We start from the raw sequence: 18,723 nt of genomic DNA on the forward strand, positions 1-18,723 counted from the left end.
ATGAGAGAGGTCAGAGGAGAATGGCCAGCCTGGCTCAAGCTGACAGGAAAGCAATAGTAACTCAAATACCCAGACATTACAGCAGTGTTATGCCGAGGAGCATCTCAGTACCTACAACATGTAGAAGTCAATGTTCTACAGCGGAAGAAGACCACACTGGTTTCAACTCCTGCCAGCTAAGAACAGGAAACAGTTGATACAGGCTCACTAAAACAGCACAGTAGAAGATTTGAAACACGTCGCAACAATCTCTAGTCCTGCTGCCAGACAGATGGTCAAACTTTGATGTGAACAACATGAATCCATGGATCCATCCTACCTTGTGTCAAAGGAACAGGCAGCTACTAGTGGCGCAGTGGTGTAGCGTGCATCTTCCCGGCACACATTAGGACCCTAAATACCAACTGGCCATTGTCTAAATAACAGTATTGTTGCTGATCATGTCCCTTAATAACCACAGTCTACTCATTTTCTAATGGCTGCTACATGACGAGTTCAGTGAACTCTGTTGGCGTCTGCACTCACCACCTTTGAGATGTGGTGAAACAGGAGATTTGAGGCATGAATGTGTAGCTGATAAATCTGCAGCAACTGTGTGATGTTAACATGGACAAAACTCAAAGGAATCTATGCCACAAAGAAATTAAGGCTGCTCTGACAGTAAATGGGGTTCATACTGAGTTTTCAGAAACTGTCATTAATTAAGAGGTCACTCAGTCTACAGCCAAAATCACAGTTTCTCCCTAATCTTAACTGTGTTAGTGATGCCTTCATGTAACTGCATGCAGGACTCACCACACAAACCTAAGCATCGGGTGTCAGAGTCCTGTAAACACCCACCATTCACCCCGATCCTCTCCATTGGACTTTGCCTTAATACAAAAAAGAAGCACTTCATTGAACAGGAAACCTTTGCCAGTGAAAATAATTAAAGCAGCAATTATGTTTCCTTTAGACCATACTGGTAACAAATTAGTAGTATTGGAGTCAGGGCTGAAATAAAAGCACCCACAGTCAGCTCAAAATTGAACTGTTCACTTTTGCCTGTGGATTTGGCGACTTTTCAAATGCTTATAGCGACTTAATTTCAATCCAAAAAAAAAATTTAATTGGCATCAGCTGGTTTCCTGTGCTCGTTGAGGCTCTCCAGCTCACAATATGAGGTACGGGTCATGTAAGTTGAGAGACCTGAATTCAGTGGACTAACCAACAGTCTGAAAAATGAATGAGCTGTGCTTTCGAGAGCTTGAGAGCATGGGGGGTTATAGATCTCGAGGAGGATGAAAGCATGAATGAGTTCTCTTTGAGCGCTGTCATTGTAGTTCATAGAGAAATTCACATTGTCTGTCGAATACACTGTAAATAGATTACAGGTACTACAGCAATTCAGCAGTAATAGGAGAAGGCAGTACACTGCAGTGTTGACTATTGTTCACTCACTATTGTAATTAGACTATCCAAACAAGCAAACTTTCTTCATCTCTTTCTTCTTCCATCATTGAATCTCAAGCTCTTAAATAAGTTAAGAGATTGCTCGACACTATTTCCAGCAAATAGTTGTTGTAAGCGTAAACAAAGGAAACAAAAAAAGAAGGCAAAAAAATGAAGCCTTGTCAAGTATCAATTGATTTCCAGATACTGTTTGAAATTCTATGATTTTGACCAACCTAATGTCGATATGAAGGCTTTCCCAGAGCCTGGAGACCACAGCAGCGCAAGCTCACTATTTCTTGAATCTACAGTAAATAATGGATGTTGCTCTTTCAGCAGAAATGACTTCAAATTATCCCCAACCCCTTCCCCAACACCAGGAAAGAAAAAAAAAAATGTTCAAGGTCAGTTTGCATCAGAAAAAATCATCAGCGGGACTTTCCTCTGCAAGTCATTGCTACCATCTGGCTACTCCTTTGATGAACACGCATCAACGTTCAGACATAAAAAAAAATCAAACAAGTCAGTGTTTCAGGTGGTATTTGTTTAAATTTCATTTGATCGAAGAACATGAATAATGCATGAAATATAAGGCAGTTCTGCTATTTGAAGAATTCTTCTCCTTTGAGTCGTTTTTCTTTTTTAAAGAAGCAACCAATTCTGTCTGTGTTTGTATATCAAGCTTCAAAGAGTAATGAATTCATCTGTTTTTGTCCTAAAAGAGAAAATGATAACTATTTGTCCTAATTTGTCCCTTTGCTTCACAAAGAGCTAATTGGCTGGTGGGTAGTTTCTGTAATATTTCAAAGGGCTTTTTTTTTTTTTTTTTTTTTTTAAACCCCTGCCTGGATCTGTTTTCTCCTGGTTAATTTAAACTTACTTTGTTAAGACTTCTTACAGGAGCAGAAATAGTATGCTGGTTTATGTTGTGTCTTTATGTTAATCTAAATGCCATAGGTTAGTTGAGTGGTTATGGATTTAATTATGTTTATTTAAATTTAAATTATTTGAATATGTACAAATATTTTGAAAACTGACTTTAAATTAATACTGAAATTATGAAATTAATAAAAAAAAAGAGTCATATACTTAAGGGGCTGAGCTAATGGCTTAAGCTCCATCAAATTACATTTTTGACACTTCATCAAAAGACTCACTGCAATGTGAGAGGCTTGTTAGTGCCGATCCCACTGCGAATCAATAACAAACTCTGCAGCTTTCAACTGCATCATCTGATTGTTTTGGTTTGCCAAGCTTTATAGCTCCCTGAGGTCCGACCTGCTCCCTCATGGTCAAAAACTGGTTAATGAACCTGGTTAATGAATGCGCCTCAGCTGAAAACCTTGTTTTGTTGCTATGCAGTGATTGATTTGAATGTAAATACAGTGCATTATTTACTTCTGTGGTTAAATCTGGAAAACACTGATGCTGTAATCTGACAAACCAAGTGTAGTGTATGTCTTAAACCACGGTGAATGTACTGTTTTACCACACTCCACCATACAGATAAACATAATGAGAATATATCACTTCAAATATCTTAAAAAAAACCCCTTCATGCTAGCTTTAATGTCAGTTCAGCCCATCTCAATCATAAAAAACTTTTTTATTGTAAACAAATCCCATGATTTCCATTTGCAAAATATAACCATGCCTCCAAAATTTTAATAGTATTGAAGCAACACTCCTCTGTCATACAAGTGTTTCATTTATTGTGGCCATTCCTTCCATACTCAGTAAAATTTGCAAGCCGCAAACTGCAAGGTTTAGCTCAATTAGCAAATTATATATTCATATATTTCCTGTTCCTAAGCTTCTTCATTGGGGTAAAAAAAAAAGAAAAAAATAGACAACAAAAAAATGGTATTTTACCCATTGGTTCATTTGCCGTTTTTATGACAGAAAGTCTTTGTGGGTCATTCATGTGTAAAACAATATGAATTGAGGTAATTTTAGCTTAATAAGAACATGTATTCATATTTCACTAAGCCCTGCTGCCTGAACACTGGGTTCTGGCTTTGAAAGCACATTCTAATATGTGATGTGAAGAAAGCCGGGGCCCGCGTAGAGAGAGTCAGTCACTCTTCTGCATGAATGTGGAGTCCATCACAATAACAGGCACCCATAATTGGCATTTGAGAAGTCGAACCAAGACACACATTATCATAGTTGCATGAAGAACCACATAGAGCAATAATACATGGTACCCAGGAGACAGCAAGATGAATTCCTCAAATGAGATTGTAGACGAGTGAGTAGACATCTGGGGAGCTGTTAAGGAAGAGAGATGGAATAAAGGGGAAGGACTGTGCACATGTACATGGTGTGCAGTGTTGAGCAGGGAAACTATTTACAGACCTGTCAATTATAAGACTTTTTGCCTTTTTTTGCATTGCTAGGGGAATATTACAATGAAGGCATGATAATAGTGAAGTCAATGATGTCATTTCTTCCAGCTTTTTAAATCATGGGGTACTTGAAAAATAACATAAATGAAGCAAGTAAATCATCGACTGCTCTGTGATTCGCAGTATAGCTGTGCTGTATGTGGTGTTAGCAGTCTGTGTATTGATAAGAGCAGAATTAGGTGACTGTAATGTATAATGTAATTTATAACAAAAGCAGATCAAGTCATTAATCAAGGGCTCTTTGTGCTTTGCTATTCCCATGGTGTAATAAACATGACCATTTGCATGTAGGTTGGTACAATCAGTGGCCCAAGTGGGCAGCAGAGGATAATTTGAACAGCCATTTTGTCTTCTAATCTTTGCATGCCTGCTGTTTGAGACAAAGCCTGATTGAAAGACCACTTGAGCTGATGGTTAAAAAAAAAAAAATATCTAATATATATATATACACACAGTATATATACAGGTGTGTTATGTATGTCATAACAGCAGTGATTCAGGAGGGTACAACTGCTGTTCAAAATGGAAAGAAACCAAATATCCAAATTAGTGTGAGGTCGATCTTTAGCATATTTAGTGTCATGATAACCAATAAACTGTCAAACCTGCAACCTGCCAACTATAAGTTACCCCCTAAAAAATACATGATACAAGATATGAACCATAAAATGTTGTTCTTGTTGATGCCAAGAAAAAACAAAACAAAAAAACAGGCAATTCTTTGTTCCCTTCATCATAAAGGACTGTGGTACGTCACTCCCCAGGAGCCAACCTCCACGCTTAAAAGCCATCTTGCCTATTCAAAACTCTGACTTAGCAGAGCACATACTTCAAACAAAACCAAAACACCACTCAGCACACTGTGCCTCAGTATCTCTTTACTGGCGCTCTATTGATTTAAATGTAGATGGAGTCCTACCTTTAACAGTGTGCAGGAACATGCCGCTGCATTTAATTGAAAGGACACTGCAAGAAGTAGAGCCCTCTCCCATCAGCCCTCCTCCCTCTGGAGTGGACTCTCTGACATTGTAAAACAATGAGTCCAGCTTCAGTAGCAATTCATTAAGCAGATTCTGTAACCCACTCACCTTATTAGCTATTGTTCTCTCTTTGTTTACTTTTTTGCAGTTTGTCAATAACTTAATTCTCTTGTGGCTCGACCTACTATGTCCAGTATTTTCTTATCCACGTAATCAATACACACAGAGACAAATTCTTATTTTCATCTTTTGTCCCTGCAAAGCTCTTTGTGATAATCTTGACTGTTTATGGAGCTCTTTGATTTAATCTGACTGAAATTGACAGAAACTGCCCATCAGGGTTTATTAGCAGCTAGCTTCTTCTGATTATCTTGTGCCCAAGAATAAGCTTGTTTGCCTCATTAGGTTTTGACTTCCCACTCTGTAATCAAAGCAACATCTCATCTCATGTATCACCATTGTAAATAGGTTGGTGATTGAGCATACTGTCAGTGACACTGGATTTTCAGATTTTGATTATACACCGTATTCATGCGCAGTAACACACACAGAAGTACATGCAAATAGTGTAATCAAGAATGTGTCAGTGCTGAAAACCGTGTGACTTGGAAAAGCCCAGAGGGTGTCAAGTGACATCTTGCTACTCCTGCTGAAACCTTGAAGAGCTGCGGACAGATGATAAGCACTGGCACACCATGACACTACAACTGTAGATAAGAGGCCGCTGGGTATGTACTCCATTGTACTGCTGCTCGACAAACAAACAGATCCCGTCTGGCCCAGTGAAATACAGAAAGTGAACTGTTTCATGACTTTCGCATGTTGCTTTTGTCTGTTGGTTTTAGGAGAACATTTTAAGGCAAATACACTTGCTGTACTGTACCTGAACTTTTATGTAAATTCAAAATTTCAAGTGGACTGTGTTTTTTCTAGACAGATTGATAGATAGGAAGCGTGGCATGGCACTGTAGTCTTTGATAAACCGATGCACAATTTTCGCAGTTGTATGCAAATCCATGCAAACGCATTAGGTATGGAATACTGATCCTGAATAAGCTATTTCCTCCCATTTTCTCAAACTGCTATGACATGTCCAGTTTTTTTAATATGAATGTGTCAGCACTGACGGGCGGAAAAAAGCAAAAATGATTGCTGCTAAAATGTAAAAAATGACTTTCAATTAAATTCTTTTTGTTCAAGAGAAGCTGAGACACAGAACCCTAGTTATGTTAACGTCCGCTGTCAAGGAATCGACATGCGTCAGTTTAAGAGCATCAGTATGATTATTCAGCTCATTTTGGGAAGTCACAGCTCTTCTGCATAGATAAAGCTGTATTTGTAACACCATGCTCCCTTCTTATGCAAGGAATGGCTTCCACATTGTTTAATGTTACTTTGTCTATGCATAGCCCGTTGCTCATGGTTACTTTACTCAAGCAGTCAAGTTTCTTCCTGCACACACACACACACACACACACACACACACACACACACACACACACACAAGCAAATAGCCGGTGGCTGATGGTGTGTGCAGCACCCCTGAGTGCTTTAAATAACATTGAGGCACAGGTGTTGAGGAATGCAAGGGATTCAGAACTCTGTGTCAGATGGTGCTGACTTTTGCTTACAGCACTGTGAGGATGTTGCAGATGTCCACAAAGACAGATAACTTAAAGACAAAGAAGCCATTAGATTGCCTCCTGATACGGAGTCATTAGGATGTGCTGGGAGGCCGGTCTGTTTCATTCCACAGAAGCTGGTGAATAAATGCGAGCCATGAGCAATAGGCGCCTAATGATGGACACTTTGACCAAACATGTCTCTCTTTCCGGACTCCTACTCAGCATCAACAGATCACAGAGGTTATAGAGGGGGAGGGAATCATCCTTATTTTTGTCCAGAGGTTGTTTGCAACTATAAGGGAGTGTTCTTGTTTTAGTCTGCCGGCTATTTCTAATGAGATAACGTTTGGCTAATTAATTGGATGCACACTATCCGTGCTGATGTGCCAGTCCCACGCCAACAACCTACAGCCTTCAGAATGGCAAGGGGGAATGGGCGGAGAGGGAGGGAGAGTGATTGAGTGCGGGGGATTTAGTGTCCATGGGGCTTGTTTATTTATCCACGCTGTTAAGCATGCCCAGATGTTGTTATTTGGGGATGAATGATTCTTTGTTTTGGTCCAGCATGGAGGCTCAAAGTGCCATACCGCTGTCTCCAGCTGCCGCTCAAAAACCCACAAGATACATCTGGCAGATTAATTCCCTCTGCTTTAAATCTGTTGTAGGTTTTCTCTGTGACCTCTTCAGCTTCCACTACAAAACATACATGCATATACCACCAATCCATCCCCGTGTACCCCAAGGCATATAATGACATACAGTATTATAAACATAGTCTGAATTCATGAAGATGTGCCTCACGCCAAGAGCAAATACATGGTAAATAGCTTGGGGAAAAGTGAGTGGTATGGTGGTTGGTGTCCAACAAGGCATAGAATTACAGCTCCATACCGCTTTGCAGCAAATTTGAAAACAGGTCCTGTGATCTACAGTAAAGGCTATCTGGGGTTGGATAGATATGATAGTAAGCAGAGCAGAACAGAGCAACACGCTGGATGCATCCTCCAGAGAATACTAGTCTGGCTGATGGATCCTTTCTAGTGCTCCCTTTGAGGCCTGGCAGCAGCTTCTCATGAGAGGAGATGAAGGGCAGGAGAGAGTCAAAATAGAAAAAGAGCTTGAGAATGGAAGTGAAGGGTGGTCAGAGAGATAGAGAAAAGCAGCGAGCAAGATGGAGGAGAAGAAAGGCAAAGAGGAGGTGAGGAAGAGTAAGAGAAACAAAACACAAAGCCTGTCAAAAAATTCCCGTCATTTACATAATTTCCATGATCACTGCTGAATATCATTGGCTTAGACCTCACTTAAAACTATTCTCAGATCAATTTGTAATTCAAATATTCAATGCAAGGTACTCTCTGCTGGTCCCACACAGTTTTTCCTGTTAAAAGTACTTTTTGCAGCAAGGTTTGTAAGGGAATAAGTGTGCTACTGATCTTTGTGGAAATGAAGCTCGGACGTGATTAGTATTTCTGACTCTTTTTATTGATCAGACAATAAATCACTTGATTTTTTTTTTTTTTTTTTTTAACAAATGTGCACTGAGCGATGTCCATACCACACACTGTGCATATCTACATACAGTGTATATCCATATGGTGTTTTTGTGTGCCTTAAAGTGTCAAAAAAATGAACGTACATACTCACACTACTCAGTATTCAGTACTTGTGGAAGCATCACCGGCAGCAATTAATTTCTTTCATACGTCTTCATCACCATGTATTTTGTGTCAAGTCTTGTTTATTTCGCTAACATTTGCCCCGCACTAATGGGTTGCAAGATTGGCATCATTATTTGTGATTTGAGAAGCATTAAAAAGCAGTAATTGTAAAACAGTAGCACTGTCTGTTGCCAAAACAGCCTGCAACGCTTTCAAATTGCATGCGGTCTGACAGCCCTTGCTATGAACTGACAATCACAATGTCTAGCCTTTTGATCAAAATATATCACATCATTTGGTAAATAGTATTCACATGAGATACGATTCTTTCTACCCTTATTCTAATTCACCTCTGCTACAGTCTGGATTCTAATTTAGAGATTCAAATTTGTAGCCACTATGTCACAGTAAAGACCCATTCTGATGAGTATTTCACTTCTTCCTAAAGTGAGGAACTGCTATGAAACCCCAAGTAATCCAAAATATATTTCCACTGCTTTCTTTCGTTTTACCCCCAATGCTTTCTTCACTCAAAACTCCACTGCACCACTCTAGGGGTTGACTTCACATCCACTATAAGTGGAATATTCTATCAAAGTTGTTGAACTTTAGTAGAGTAACATTAAAAATTAAACAGTTGTTTTAGGAGTCAACATATTTCTTTCTAACCTTATTTAAAAGCTAAATTGATGTTTCCTCTGTATGGATTAGTAATGATTATTCATTTAAAGTGTTTTGTTGCCATTTTGTACTGCCGAGATACACGAGTCAATGACAACAAGGTTGTATTCTCAAAAGTATTGCTCAGTTCATACTCTATATATTAGATTCTAGACTTTTATGCAAAGTTTCAATAAAGATACCAGTGAATATGGTATGAATCATACACTTTGAGTTCCCCAGTGCATTAAATCCATCTGGTCTCTCGTGCTTTGGGAAGAGGCTTAGCGTTGTCCTGTATCAGATATTGTCGACAGGCCACAGAGAAGAGTGTCACACATGCTGCGGAGTAATAGCACAGGGGTGCTCCAAAAGACTCTGACCTTTCCTTCTCATCTTCTACTCTACACCACAAGTTTCATTTGCAGTTGTGGGTCATCCACCTCCAGAAGTTCTGAGGTGACTCCTACCTTTTAGACTGCAGCAGTGAGATGGAGAGGTAGACGACTGGCAGAGAGTTTTGTCCGTTGGAGCAAATAAAACCACCAGCTTAATGGCTGGAAAACAAAAGAGCTTGTAATTTGAGAGGTATCAATCACGTTTTCTGGCTGCAATCCAGATCAAAGTCTGGATACAGTATTATTGCATATTTGACCAAATGGAACATTTAGTTATATTTGTAATTTTCTTTGTCCTTTATTCAACCAGGCAATTCATTAAGAACAAATTGTTTGGCAGCCTAAATGACTAAAATATTCCGCCAAACTTGTTTTGTGTGAAGTCCTGTATTCTTACAGGTACAATATATCTAGATGGATGAGAATCACTGTAGATCTGATGTAGCAGAAAAGTTGAAAAGGATATGGAGAGACTCCCACTCCTGCACCTAACAAAGGTTGGTGAACCGGAGCGATAACATACCACACTCACTCTCAATGCCGTGCATAAGAAATGGTGAGGTGTCTTAATTGAGCTCAGTGAGGAGTTTTTCACAGCTGGAATGCCGAGAACAGAGGTCTCAAAATGGATCAGGATTTACTCATACCAATACCAATCCATCAAGAATGTCTGGATTAACCCTTAACCAGGTATCAACTACTGACATACCTTTGTGATAGATTTTATATTTTTTTGAGAGAGAGCAAAAAGATATTACAAGAGTGTCAGTCAGCAAAAAGAAAAGTGGTGATGCCACAGTTCTAGGCGTGCCTTTCATATTCATTCATTATTTCATATATTGATAACATGGAGCAATGGTGTAAAAGAGATTAGACTGTTCTCATGGGGCTTTGGATGAGTGTATGCAACAGACTACATATTCTATCAGTTTGGGGAGACTAGAACACTGTTTTTTGTGGTGTTGTCTTAGAAAAAAAGGTGCAGAAAGTAAGCTTGAATACTAAACTGGTGAAAAACTGCCATCTGGCTTGGAGGCACCAGCAAAGGGGAAGAAGAGGACTAAACTTGTAAAAAACACCTTCCACCCCCTCTATGGTGAGATGAAGCTCCAGTAGAGAACATCTTCACTCTTTGCATGAGCATCCAAACTTGTGCCTGCAGCTATTAGACTGTACAATGCTTTGGGACCGAGCAACTCAAATCTAAGCCAACTAGCAGGGAAGTGAGGCAGGGTGTCTGTACTGCGCTGCAGATACTCAACAAACCGCCATGGACTGCTCGTTTTTTTTTCCTGTTATGTTTTCTTTCAGGCACATTCCTGCAGATTCTCTCCAGGTCTATATATTTGATAAGGTGCACTGTTGTTTACAATGGCAGTCTTCATATAGTGCATACTGTAACTTTTCAAGACATGAACTGTAAGTGGCCATTTGTAGACTTACAATACAATTAAACTTTGATATGCAAAATCATTCACAAACTTCTGAGTTTTAAATATAAAAGCCAAAGGCAACGATTTTAGTAGACTTGTCTGAATTATTGTTGTGACAGAATTGCCATCTCTGATAAAAATGACACATCTGACATTCAGACATTCAGCTTGATAGATATCTGTCCTGCCATCATCATGTTATCATCATCCATCCATCCATTGCTGCTGTCCATCCATTTAACCATCCATAAATGACACAAATGAGTCACTCCATAACTATGGCTATATTACTCATACGACAGCTAAAGTTTAGGATACCAAAGGAAAATGAGTTAAGTTTGTATGTTCATTGTGCATTGGAAGGCAGATACTGTGCGAGCATTGCAGCTGGGTCTGTAATGATGCCATCATTTTCAAGCCAGCAGTGTTACAGATCTCTGAAAGAGGCTATTGCTATTACTGTGCCTCATATTGAGATAAGTACGTCTCTAATGCTGTAACTCCATTGTTCTGATTCCTTGGGTTAGATCAATGACACAGTCAAGCTACACAACTTTATTTATTAAAATACCATGTCAACACAATATCAAAGATATGATAATCAAATGAGTAAAAATAGATGTCTTAACAAACATATAGGCATTTTGTTTCCGTTGGTAATCCGCGTTCGCCTTGTATATTTCTGCACGGCAAAACGAAGATGGCAACACAGATTTTCAAAACACATTTTAAATTGCTGTATTACACAGCTCAGTGCAAGTGCTCAGTCCCCATGACAACAATAGCCATGTAAAAATGATTTCTTCTCCCTCTCTAATCTTCCACTGCATTAGACTCAGGCACTGACCTTGTAATCTAATTTCTGTTCTAAGCCAGTGAGTATGCCTGCTCATCTCAACAGTGGATCGAATACATTTCTGGTCAAAGGCCTTTAGTAGCACTGATGATAACAATGAGACAGATATGTGGTAACTGATTCATTTTTTACACGTCCCTTATTTATTTTTCTGTTTCTAATAATAATAATAATGACATTTATATAAAGTATATTGTTTTTGCTCACAGTCTATTGGACAAGTGAAGAGTTGGAGTTGGACACATGGAAATTTTAATCTGCAGTTGGCTTTAATTCATGCTCTTGGGGCCATGAATATCTATGCCAAATTTCATGTTAAGGCCTGGCCAAAGTGCTGCACTAACAGGCCGTGTCGCTAATGTGGTTGGAAAAAAAAAAAAAAAAAGTTCACCAGCCTACAACACACAGTCACTAACAGTCTTTATGTTGACATTTGGAGATGAAGAACAGATTTCAGATTCAATACAAGATTCTAATCTTTCAATTATTTTCAGCTTGCTGTGGCTGTGATGGTTAAAATAATTTTACAGATACAGATAAAGATCATGTTGACCTCATAAGACAGTAACACTGCACCATGACTGCACTTCACTTGTCCCTGTATGTACAAGACACTAGGAAATCCAACTGTCTAAATGGGAGAAATTAATGACTGCAGGCATCATGCTATTCAGGGGTTCGGTCCGATTGCTTCACGGTGGGCCGTATTACACATGCATCTTGTAATATTAGACTGTGCCTTCATGTTTTTATTTGTGATGAGGTTCTTTGCAGTATGCAGCGAATATTGATTTTAATCTGGAAGGAATGGGAAGATTGGAAATTGTCACTGGCGCTTTGCTATCAAAGTGCATTGATGATGATGATGCTCATATTTTCATTGCTGTAAGCATAAGAATTATCTTGATGTCAGAAACTGGAAGCCATAATATATGTAATGTATGAGTTTAACTTATACTTACCTAAACAACAGATGTAACAGACACGGACTTCTGCTGTTTGGCTGCTGGCAAAAGTAATTTATAGTACAGTAATTTACTATAAGATGAGATGAGTTTTTTAGTTGGATTCTAAACTTTGGAGAAACTCTTAACATAACATAACAAATTACAAACTAACATGCAGAATTACTCAATATATTGTTTCATGATGTCAGTTTTTGATGCAGTCTTCAGTGTAATTTGCATCAGGTGATGGCATAATGGAAATATTTGCCACCTTTTAAATTAGCATTGCAATTAGATTATTAAGATAAAGCAAGGCTGTTGTCTCACACTGTTTCATTTCCTTTCAAGGACCATTGTTAGATAGGAAAAAATGTGGTGAAACGGATGTGCTAGATTTATGTGTTAGGCTGATGAGCATGTGGTGTTCACATTGCCACCACATCTCTTATTCAGTGCAAGTTTCTCTGCACGAGCAAAGTACATTTACAGTTTGTCATTTGCTAGACGCTTTTATGCAAAGCGAAGTACATATGAGATTTTCATACATCACAAGCAAGGTTCTAGACGGGAGAGAAAAACAAGGGTAAGTGCCCCAAATGCAACGCAGCTTTCTGGTCCAACTGGACATAGGTGCTACAAGAGCATACAGAGAGTCAACAGAGAGGTTTTTTTTTTTTTTTTTGAAGTTGTTCAGTAAAGAGTCTTTTTCTAAAGATCGAAAGGGACTCAGAACAAATGGAGTTTGCTAACTCGTTCTACCACCAGGGAACCACAGAGGAAAAGAGTCTAGCTAGCATTTGTTTTTACTGAACATTTCCAAAAACTATAAAAACTATACTTTTTATCCCTTAAATATCTGTCCAACGTAAAATGTGAGATGAATTTGAGCCTGATGTCACAGTAAAAACCTGATGACTCTCCACCTCCGCAACCTTTGCTTTGCCCTGTGCTATATGGTTACTCTGCTTTCCTTCTGCACTAAAAAGTGCTTCTAAAAATCGAAAAATGGCTCTTGCAAATTAGTTGCATATGAACATGATTTGCAGGAGACGGGTTGACCCTTGTGGTTCACCACAAGGCATGTAGTTGGGCATGTTAGAGATTATTGTTTCTTTTTATTGCTGCACACTGATATCGTACCGCAATAACACTAATGGTCTCATACTATAAAAAGACATAAATGATGCGCTGTAAATGTTGCTGTTTGCAAAGATATCTGATTAAGCTAACTTCAAATAATCAGTTACTACACATTTGCTTCACTGCAGTTAAAACTATTGTATTTTAATAGACATGTGCCTTTCTGCCTTATTAGTTTGAAGCAATTAACCAGTCATATAAATATGCTAAAATGGCTAAGTAAATAGGAATACCTGCATGACCTTCAGATTACTTCATTATTTTGGAGATAACTGAAATCTTAAATGACTGTTCCCTGGTTGTCTACACACCCCTCTTCTGGAATCACTCAACACAGCTCAACGGAGATGCAGAGTGCTGACTCTAAATGAGCATCAGGGGCGAGTAAATGGCCTGCAGCACAAAGCAACAGCAGTGTAACAGTTATGGTGCTAGGTATTCATAAAATTATTTGGAGTACTTTCCAGGCGTGTGCTCTTCCAGTAAAGCCCACACACGCAGGCATAAGCATAATGCCTTAGCATAAAGAGGAAGGGGACACAGCAGGCACACGGCAAAAGGGTAATAGAAAATAAAATTGAAAGAGTGAGAGGGGAAAAAGAGTGGAAAAACAGAGAGACAGATAGGTTCGACAGTGAAACTGTGACAAGGAGACATGTAATTCTCTGTGTTGATCATTACCTGGAGCCGGAAGGAATTTGGTAATAAAACAGAACCTTGTTAATCCCATGAGAGCTCTGTAATTGCAATGTTGAGGTACATCTCCTCTCTGTTAATAATTGTAATTTCAGAGTATGCTCTGCCTACATATACATTTATTCATAATTACCTGAGGGAAAGGATAGTGGTGTACTGTCTATTAAAAGTGCACTGAATTCAATGGATATAAGCTATGCTTGAAAAATTGGAGCTGCTAATGTATTGATTTGGTAAAAAAGAAAAAAAAAAAGAAAAAATGTGGCTTGTATGTAAAATAAAAGAGTGTTTTTTTTTTTTTTCCTTTCTGTGTTTCAAGGTCATCAACATGAAGTATGGATTGTGCATGCAATATATATTCCATACTAAGTCCTAATGAATCATCTATGATTTAAATGCACTGCAAGCTACTTGCATGCATGTCACCAACAGTTTGCCAGGACTTGATTTTTGTCTCTCGCAGCTAAACATCAGCTCGTAGCACAGCTTCATTCTGTCATGTAGTTCACAACCATGTCGACCTGTTAAGTAAGCAAATGTGTCAAAATTTACAAGTTGTTCAGGCATTAAATTGGCAGTGATGGAAAAGTTAGCACCTCCTCCTCAACACTGAGAACCGTCTGCTTCGGGTGCAGTGGTGTTAAGGTGTTAACAGAAAATGCCATTTATACAGTATATTCAAGGCCACTGGATCACATGAGTTGCTGAGAAAATGGTCTACTCAGTATCATGCAGTCAGTCTTAGTCAGTTTTAATGCACAATCCACATACCCATTGTCTTACAGTTTAAAAATCCTTATCTGATGTATCATTCGCACAAACAGCACAGATATGGGGAAATACTAAATCGTGCCTGATTTGATTGATGTAGATTTAATGATGGAAATCAGTCAGTGACAATGTCTCACAGAAAAATGTGTCAGTCATACTGTGTTTGCTACTGTCAGGCCTGTGCTGGCTTTGAAAAAAACGACAAAGCGAAAACATAAAGGAAATAAAATCCTGAAATGAAAACATGAAGTATGAGTGAAAGCCATATGCATAAATCTGCTTTGTGAGATGGTGAGTGCACTGGGAGGAAGTGGAGGTCAGGGCCTGGCAGAGACCCCTGTTGGGTGCAGGTGGCGGATAACTTCTGTCAGCCAAGTAATTAAGTGTCCATCACATCCTTGCAGGAGGGCTGTGCAACCCAGAAGCCTCTTCCAATCTCCATCTGTGAGAAGGACTAGAGCTACAATATGGCCCTACATATGATCAGTATATCTATACCAACGCATGAAGAAATATGTTGGTAAAATGTGCCACATGGAAAATATGATAAAATCTGTTTGAGAATTTATTTACAGCTTAGCTGTAAATAAAATGTACGCCCTCATGTAACATGTTTTAGCATTTAGGTTTTGTCGCTGAAAGCAAATGAATGCAGGAATGAAAGGAAGAAAGCTAAGAAGTCATATATATACAATCAAATCAAGGCAATCAGGTGGACGAACAGCAGTCTGATTTGTCTTTAGCTGTAGCTTGAAAACAGCTATTTGCAGTGCCTAGGTTTCTAAGTGTAGTTACTAATTATTCAGCCGTGAGCAGTAGTATGGACTGATGCTTGTGTTTCATCAATGTCATAAAAACAGTTTTTTTCTATATTCTATAGCCTAAAAGCCACTCTGACAAAGCCCTTTCATAGAAGAGGGACCTTTAGTGCCGCTTATGTGTGAACCTAAAACAGAAACTCCAGGTTTTCAAAGTTTAAGTGTTTGGAAATGCGAGTTATTGATGGAGAAATGCATTCCGTTATACTCCAATCTGAACAATAACTAAAGGGAGGTATAACTTATGGTTCTGGCGCAAAATAAGGCTGTCAGTGCACTGCAACCTAAATCCATACTGTAAAAAGGGAGACAAAAGAGCAGCAGGAGCTGTGATTTGTAAGAAGCTATAGGTAATATGCGATGTGCTGTGAGTTTTAGCAACAGCCATGAACAACCTTCATATTTTCACCTTTGTGAACAGAGGAATGAATCAAAGCAGTGATTAAGTGTGATAATCATAAACATGGATTTAATTGATATGGTTTCTGACCTTTGATGGGGTTCCTGAAGGCAAAATGTTGAAAGGAAAAGAAAAACACGTCATTATGTGAAGGTGATCTATTACAATTCAAACACTGGCTGTAGCCAAAGTAGAAGTAGGCTGTAAAATGTGCTTCCTACTGCATAAAAGCAGATCTCATTCTGGGCTTAAACTACTGTTATCACGATTGCTTTGTAACAGGCGTAACAGAGACAAACGCACGTGACATCCAGCTGTAATGTAGTACACCGTCTTTTTGACTGGGTAGGTGTTGATATGTGTGGTTACTCAGTCTTAATGTCGGAACATGTGTGAAACTAATTTGTTGTTTTTGAAGATGGCAGCAATTAATCTCTCAAATGACCTGGCTAGATTAAATGAGAAGAAAGAGAGGATGCTAGGAAAATAAATGCCAGCATTAGGGAAGAAATTACAAGATGACCTTACTGAACAATGATTTATGGATTCCCTAGTCAAGCAATTACAGCAGGTGATACCTTTGAAATTTCAAACCATGGAAATTAAATTTGCTCCTTTGCAAACTGTGCACTTGTCAAGGGCATTTAAACTGTTACCTACATTGGGAGGCTCCTCTGCAGTCATCCCTCTTCTCTTGGCAAATCACTCAGCTTTCAGAGTGATACAGCATATACGGGGATGGACAAAATAATGAAAACATCTAACAATACATGAATATCAAATACCACCAAGGCAGTAGAGCTCAAGGACATAAGATTCAGAGTCGTTAGAGAAGTTGTATCGGTGTCAGTGGTTAATACACCAGCCTGCAATGCGTGAATTGGATAAACGGCAATGATATAGCATTCCTTCAGCAGACACAGCCAGCATAAACAAACTGGTGGTGTTTTTTTTTTTTTCTGATTATCACCAAAAAAGAAATAGATATGGTGGGTTACAGTCACTGCGTGGAAACAATAAAACCATCTGGATGAAGCAAAAAGGATGAAAAATTCATCAGAACTCCCACTTATCACATTTTTTCTTTGTGTTTTTTTTTTTTGTTTTTTTTTAAATTTCTTAGCAGTGTGAGTTTCACGGTTCTTACACAAGGTTATGAATCCCGTCTCAAATGCCAACAGATGGTTTAATACAGTTTTGCTATTTTTAAGGCTTTTAAAGCACTTTTTCAGTACGTATTTGTCACTGTCACGTACCACTGTATTATCACCTTATATTTGTGTACCGGCTTTTGAAAACGTTTCAAGTTTTGGCCCATTTCAAAGAGTAAGTCTGTTTTTCTTTTGTTTTTTTTTTTTCGTTTTTGCCATTTGTGTTATTGAAACACTTGTAAAATCCATTGTGCTTTCAGAGGATGCTCTTTTTCAATTTCTATTGTTTTGAAAAAGGGGAAGATCACATCAACCTTGCTATGTTGGATCATGTTTGGAAGAAACAAATCAATCAAGCTAATCTCAAGGATTATGTTCCCTCATTGGCTCTCTGAGGGAGTGATGATAAGAGAATATTTTCATGACGCTGCCTCATGTAAATGCTTAGCATCGGGGTGCTTGTAAATCCTTACATCTGTGCCTACCGCCGTGACTCTCCCCTGCCACTCCTGTTGTAATGACTCTTTCTAGCATGCAACTGCAGAACATGGAACACGAGGATGAAAGCAGAGTTGCACACCACTCAGGTGCATTTGGAGCACATGTCTACGCCCCTCCATATGTCACCAAAACATGAAAGTACAAGGCAGATGAATATGTGCTTTCATTAGTAATGAACACCCTAATATTGAGCTGGGAGGGGTTAAAATAATGACATGATGACATGATGCGGACTCGGAGTGATTAGCATTTTATCTTATTATTATTATTTATCTTCTTCCTGCTATGCAAAAAGCTGGTCTTTTCCTTCTATTATCAAAGACAGCTGGTGGCAAAAAGTGTAAAGTAGATTTACAAAATTGGATTTTAGTGAATGAAACATAAGTTTCAACTTACTTTCTAAACATGGTTTCCTTCCTAACAAGAAATAAACACAATCTAAAGTTGGTATTATGAAAGCAGCTGTTTTGCACCTGTTATGCACCATCAGGTGGGTAATTATAACAAATGTGCAACTTTTATAACAAAAAAAAAAGAAAGAAAACAACAACAAAAAAAACCTCAGCATCCTGGAGGCAAACTTCCTCAAATAAATAAATAGTTAAACATGCCAATTTTGTACTTTTACATCTAACCTATTACTTTTTTCAGTCAATGGCAAACACTGACTCTTACAGGATACTGGCAGATGGCAGTATCCGATTTCCAGAGCAGAGTTTCTCAGTTGTATCAAAAAAGTTGGCATTATTTGAGTTTACTTTATTCTGATGTTATGCAAAGCTGCAATGTTTGTCACATTGTCAGACATAGTATTTTAGCTTGGTAAATGTACTTGGATATTTCCATTGAA

At 38.6% G+C, this 18,723-nt stretch overlaps 1 protein-coding gene across 6 annotated transcripts in view; it reads right to left on the reverse strand.

The window, feature by feature from the left end:
- pcdh9 (protocadherin 9) overlaps nucleotides 1–18,723 on the reverse strand; it is a 197,363-nt gene that overhangs the window by 2,992 nt on the left and 175,648 nt on the right. The gene's annotated exons all lie outside the window — the stretch shown is intronic.

The sequence above is a fragment of the Chaetodon auriga genome, chromosome 1 (assembly GCF_051107435.1).
Source record: "Chaetodon auriga isolate fChaAug3 chromosome 1, fChaAug3.hap1, whole genome shotgun sequence".
NCBI lineage: Eukaryota > Metazoa > Chordata > Actinopteri > Chaetodontiformes > Chaetodontidae > Chaetodon > Chaetodon auriga.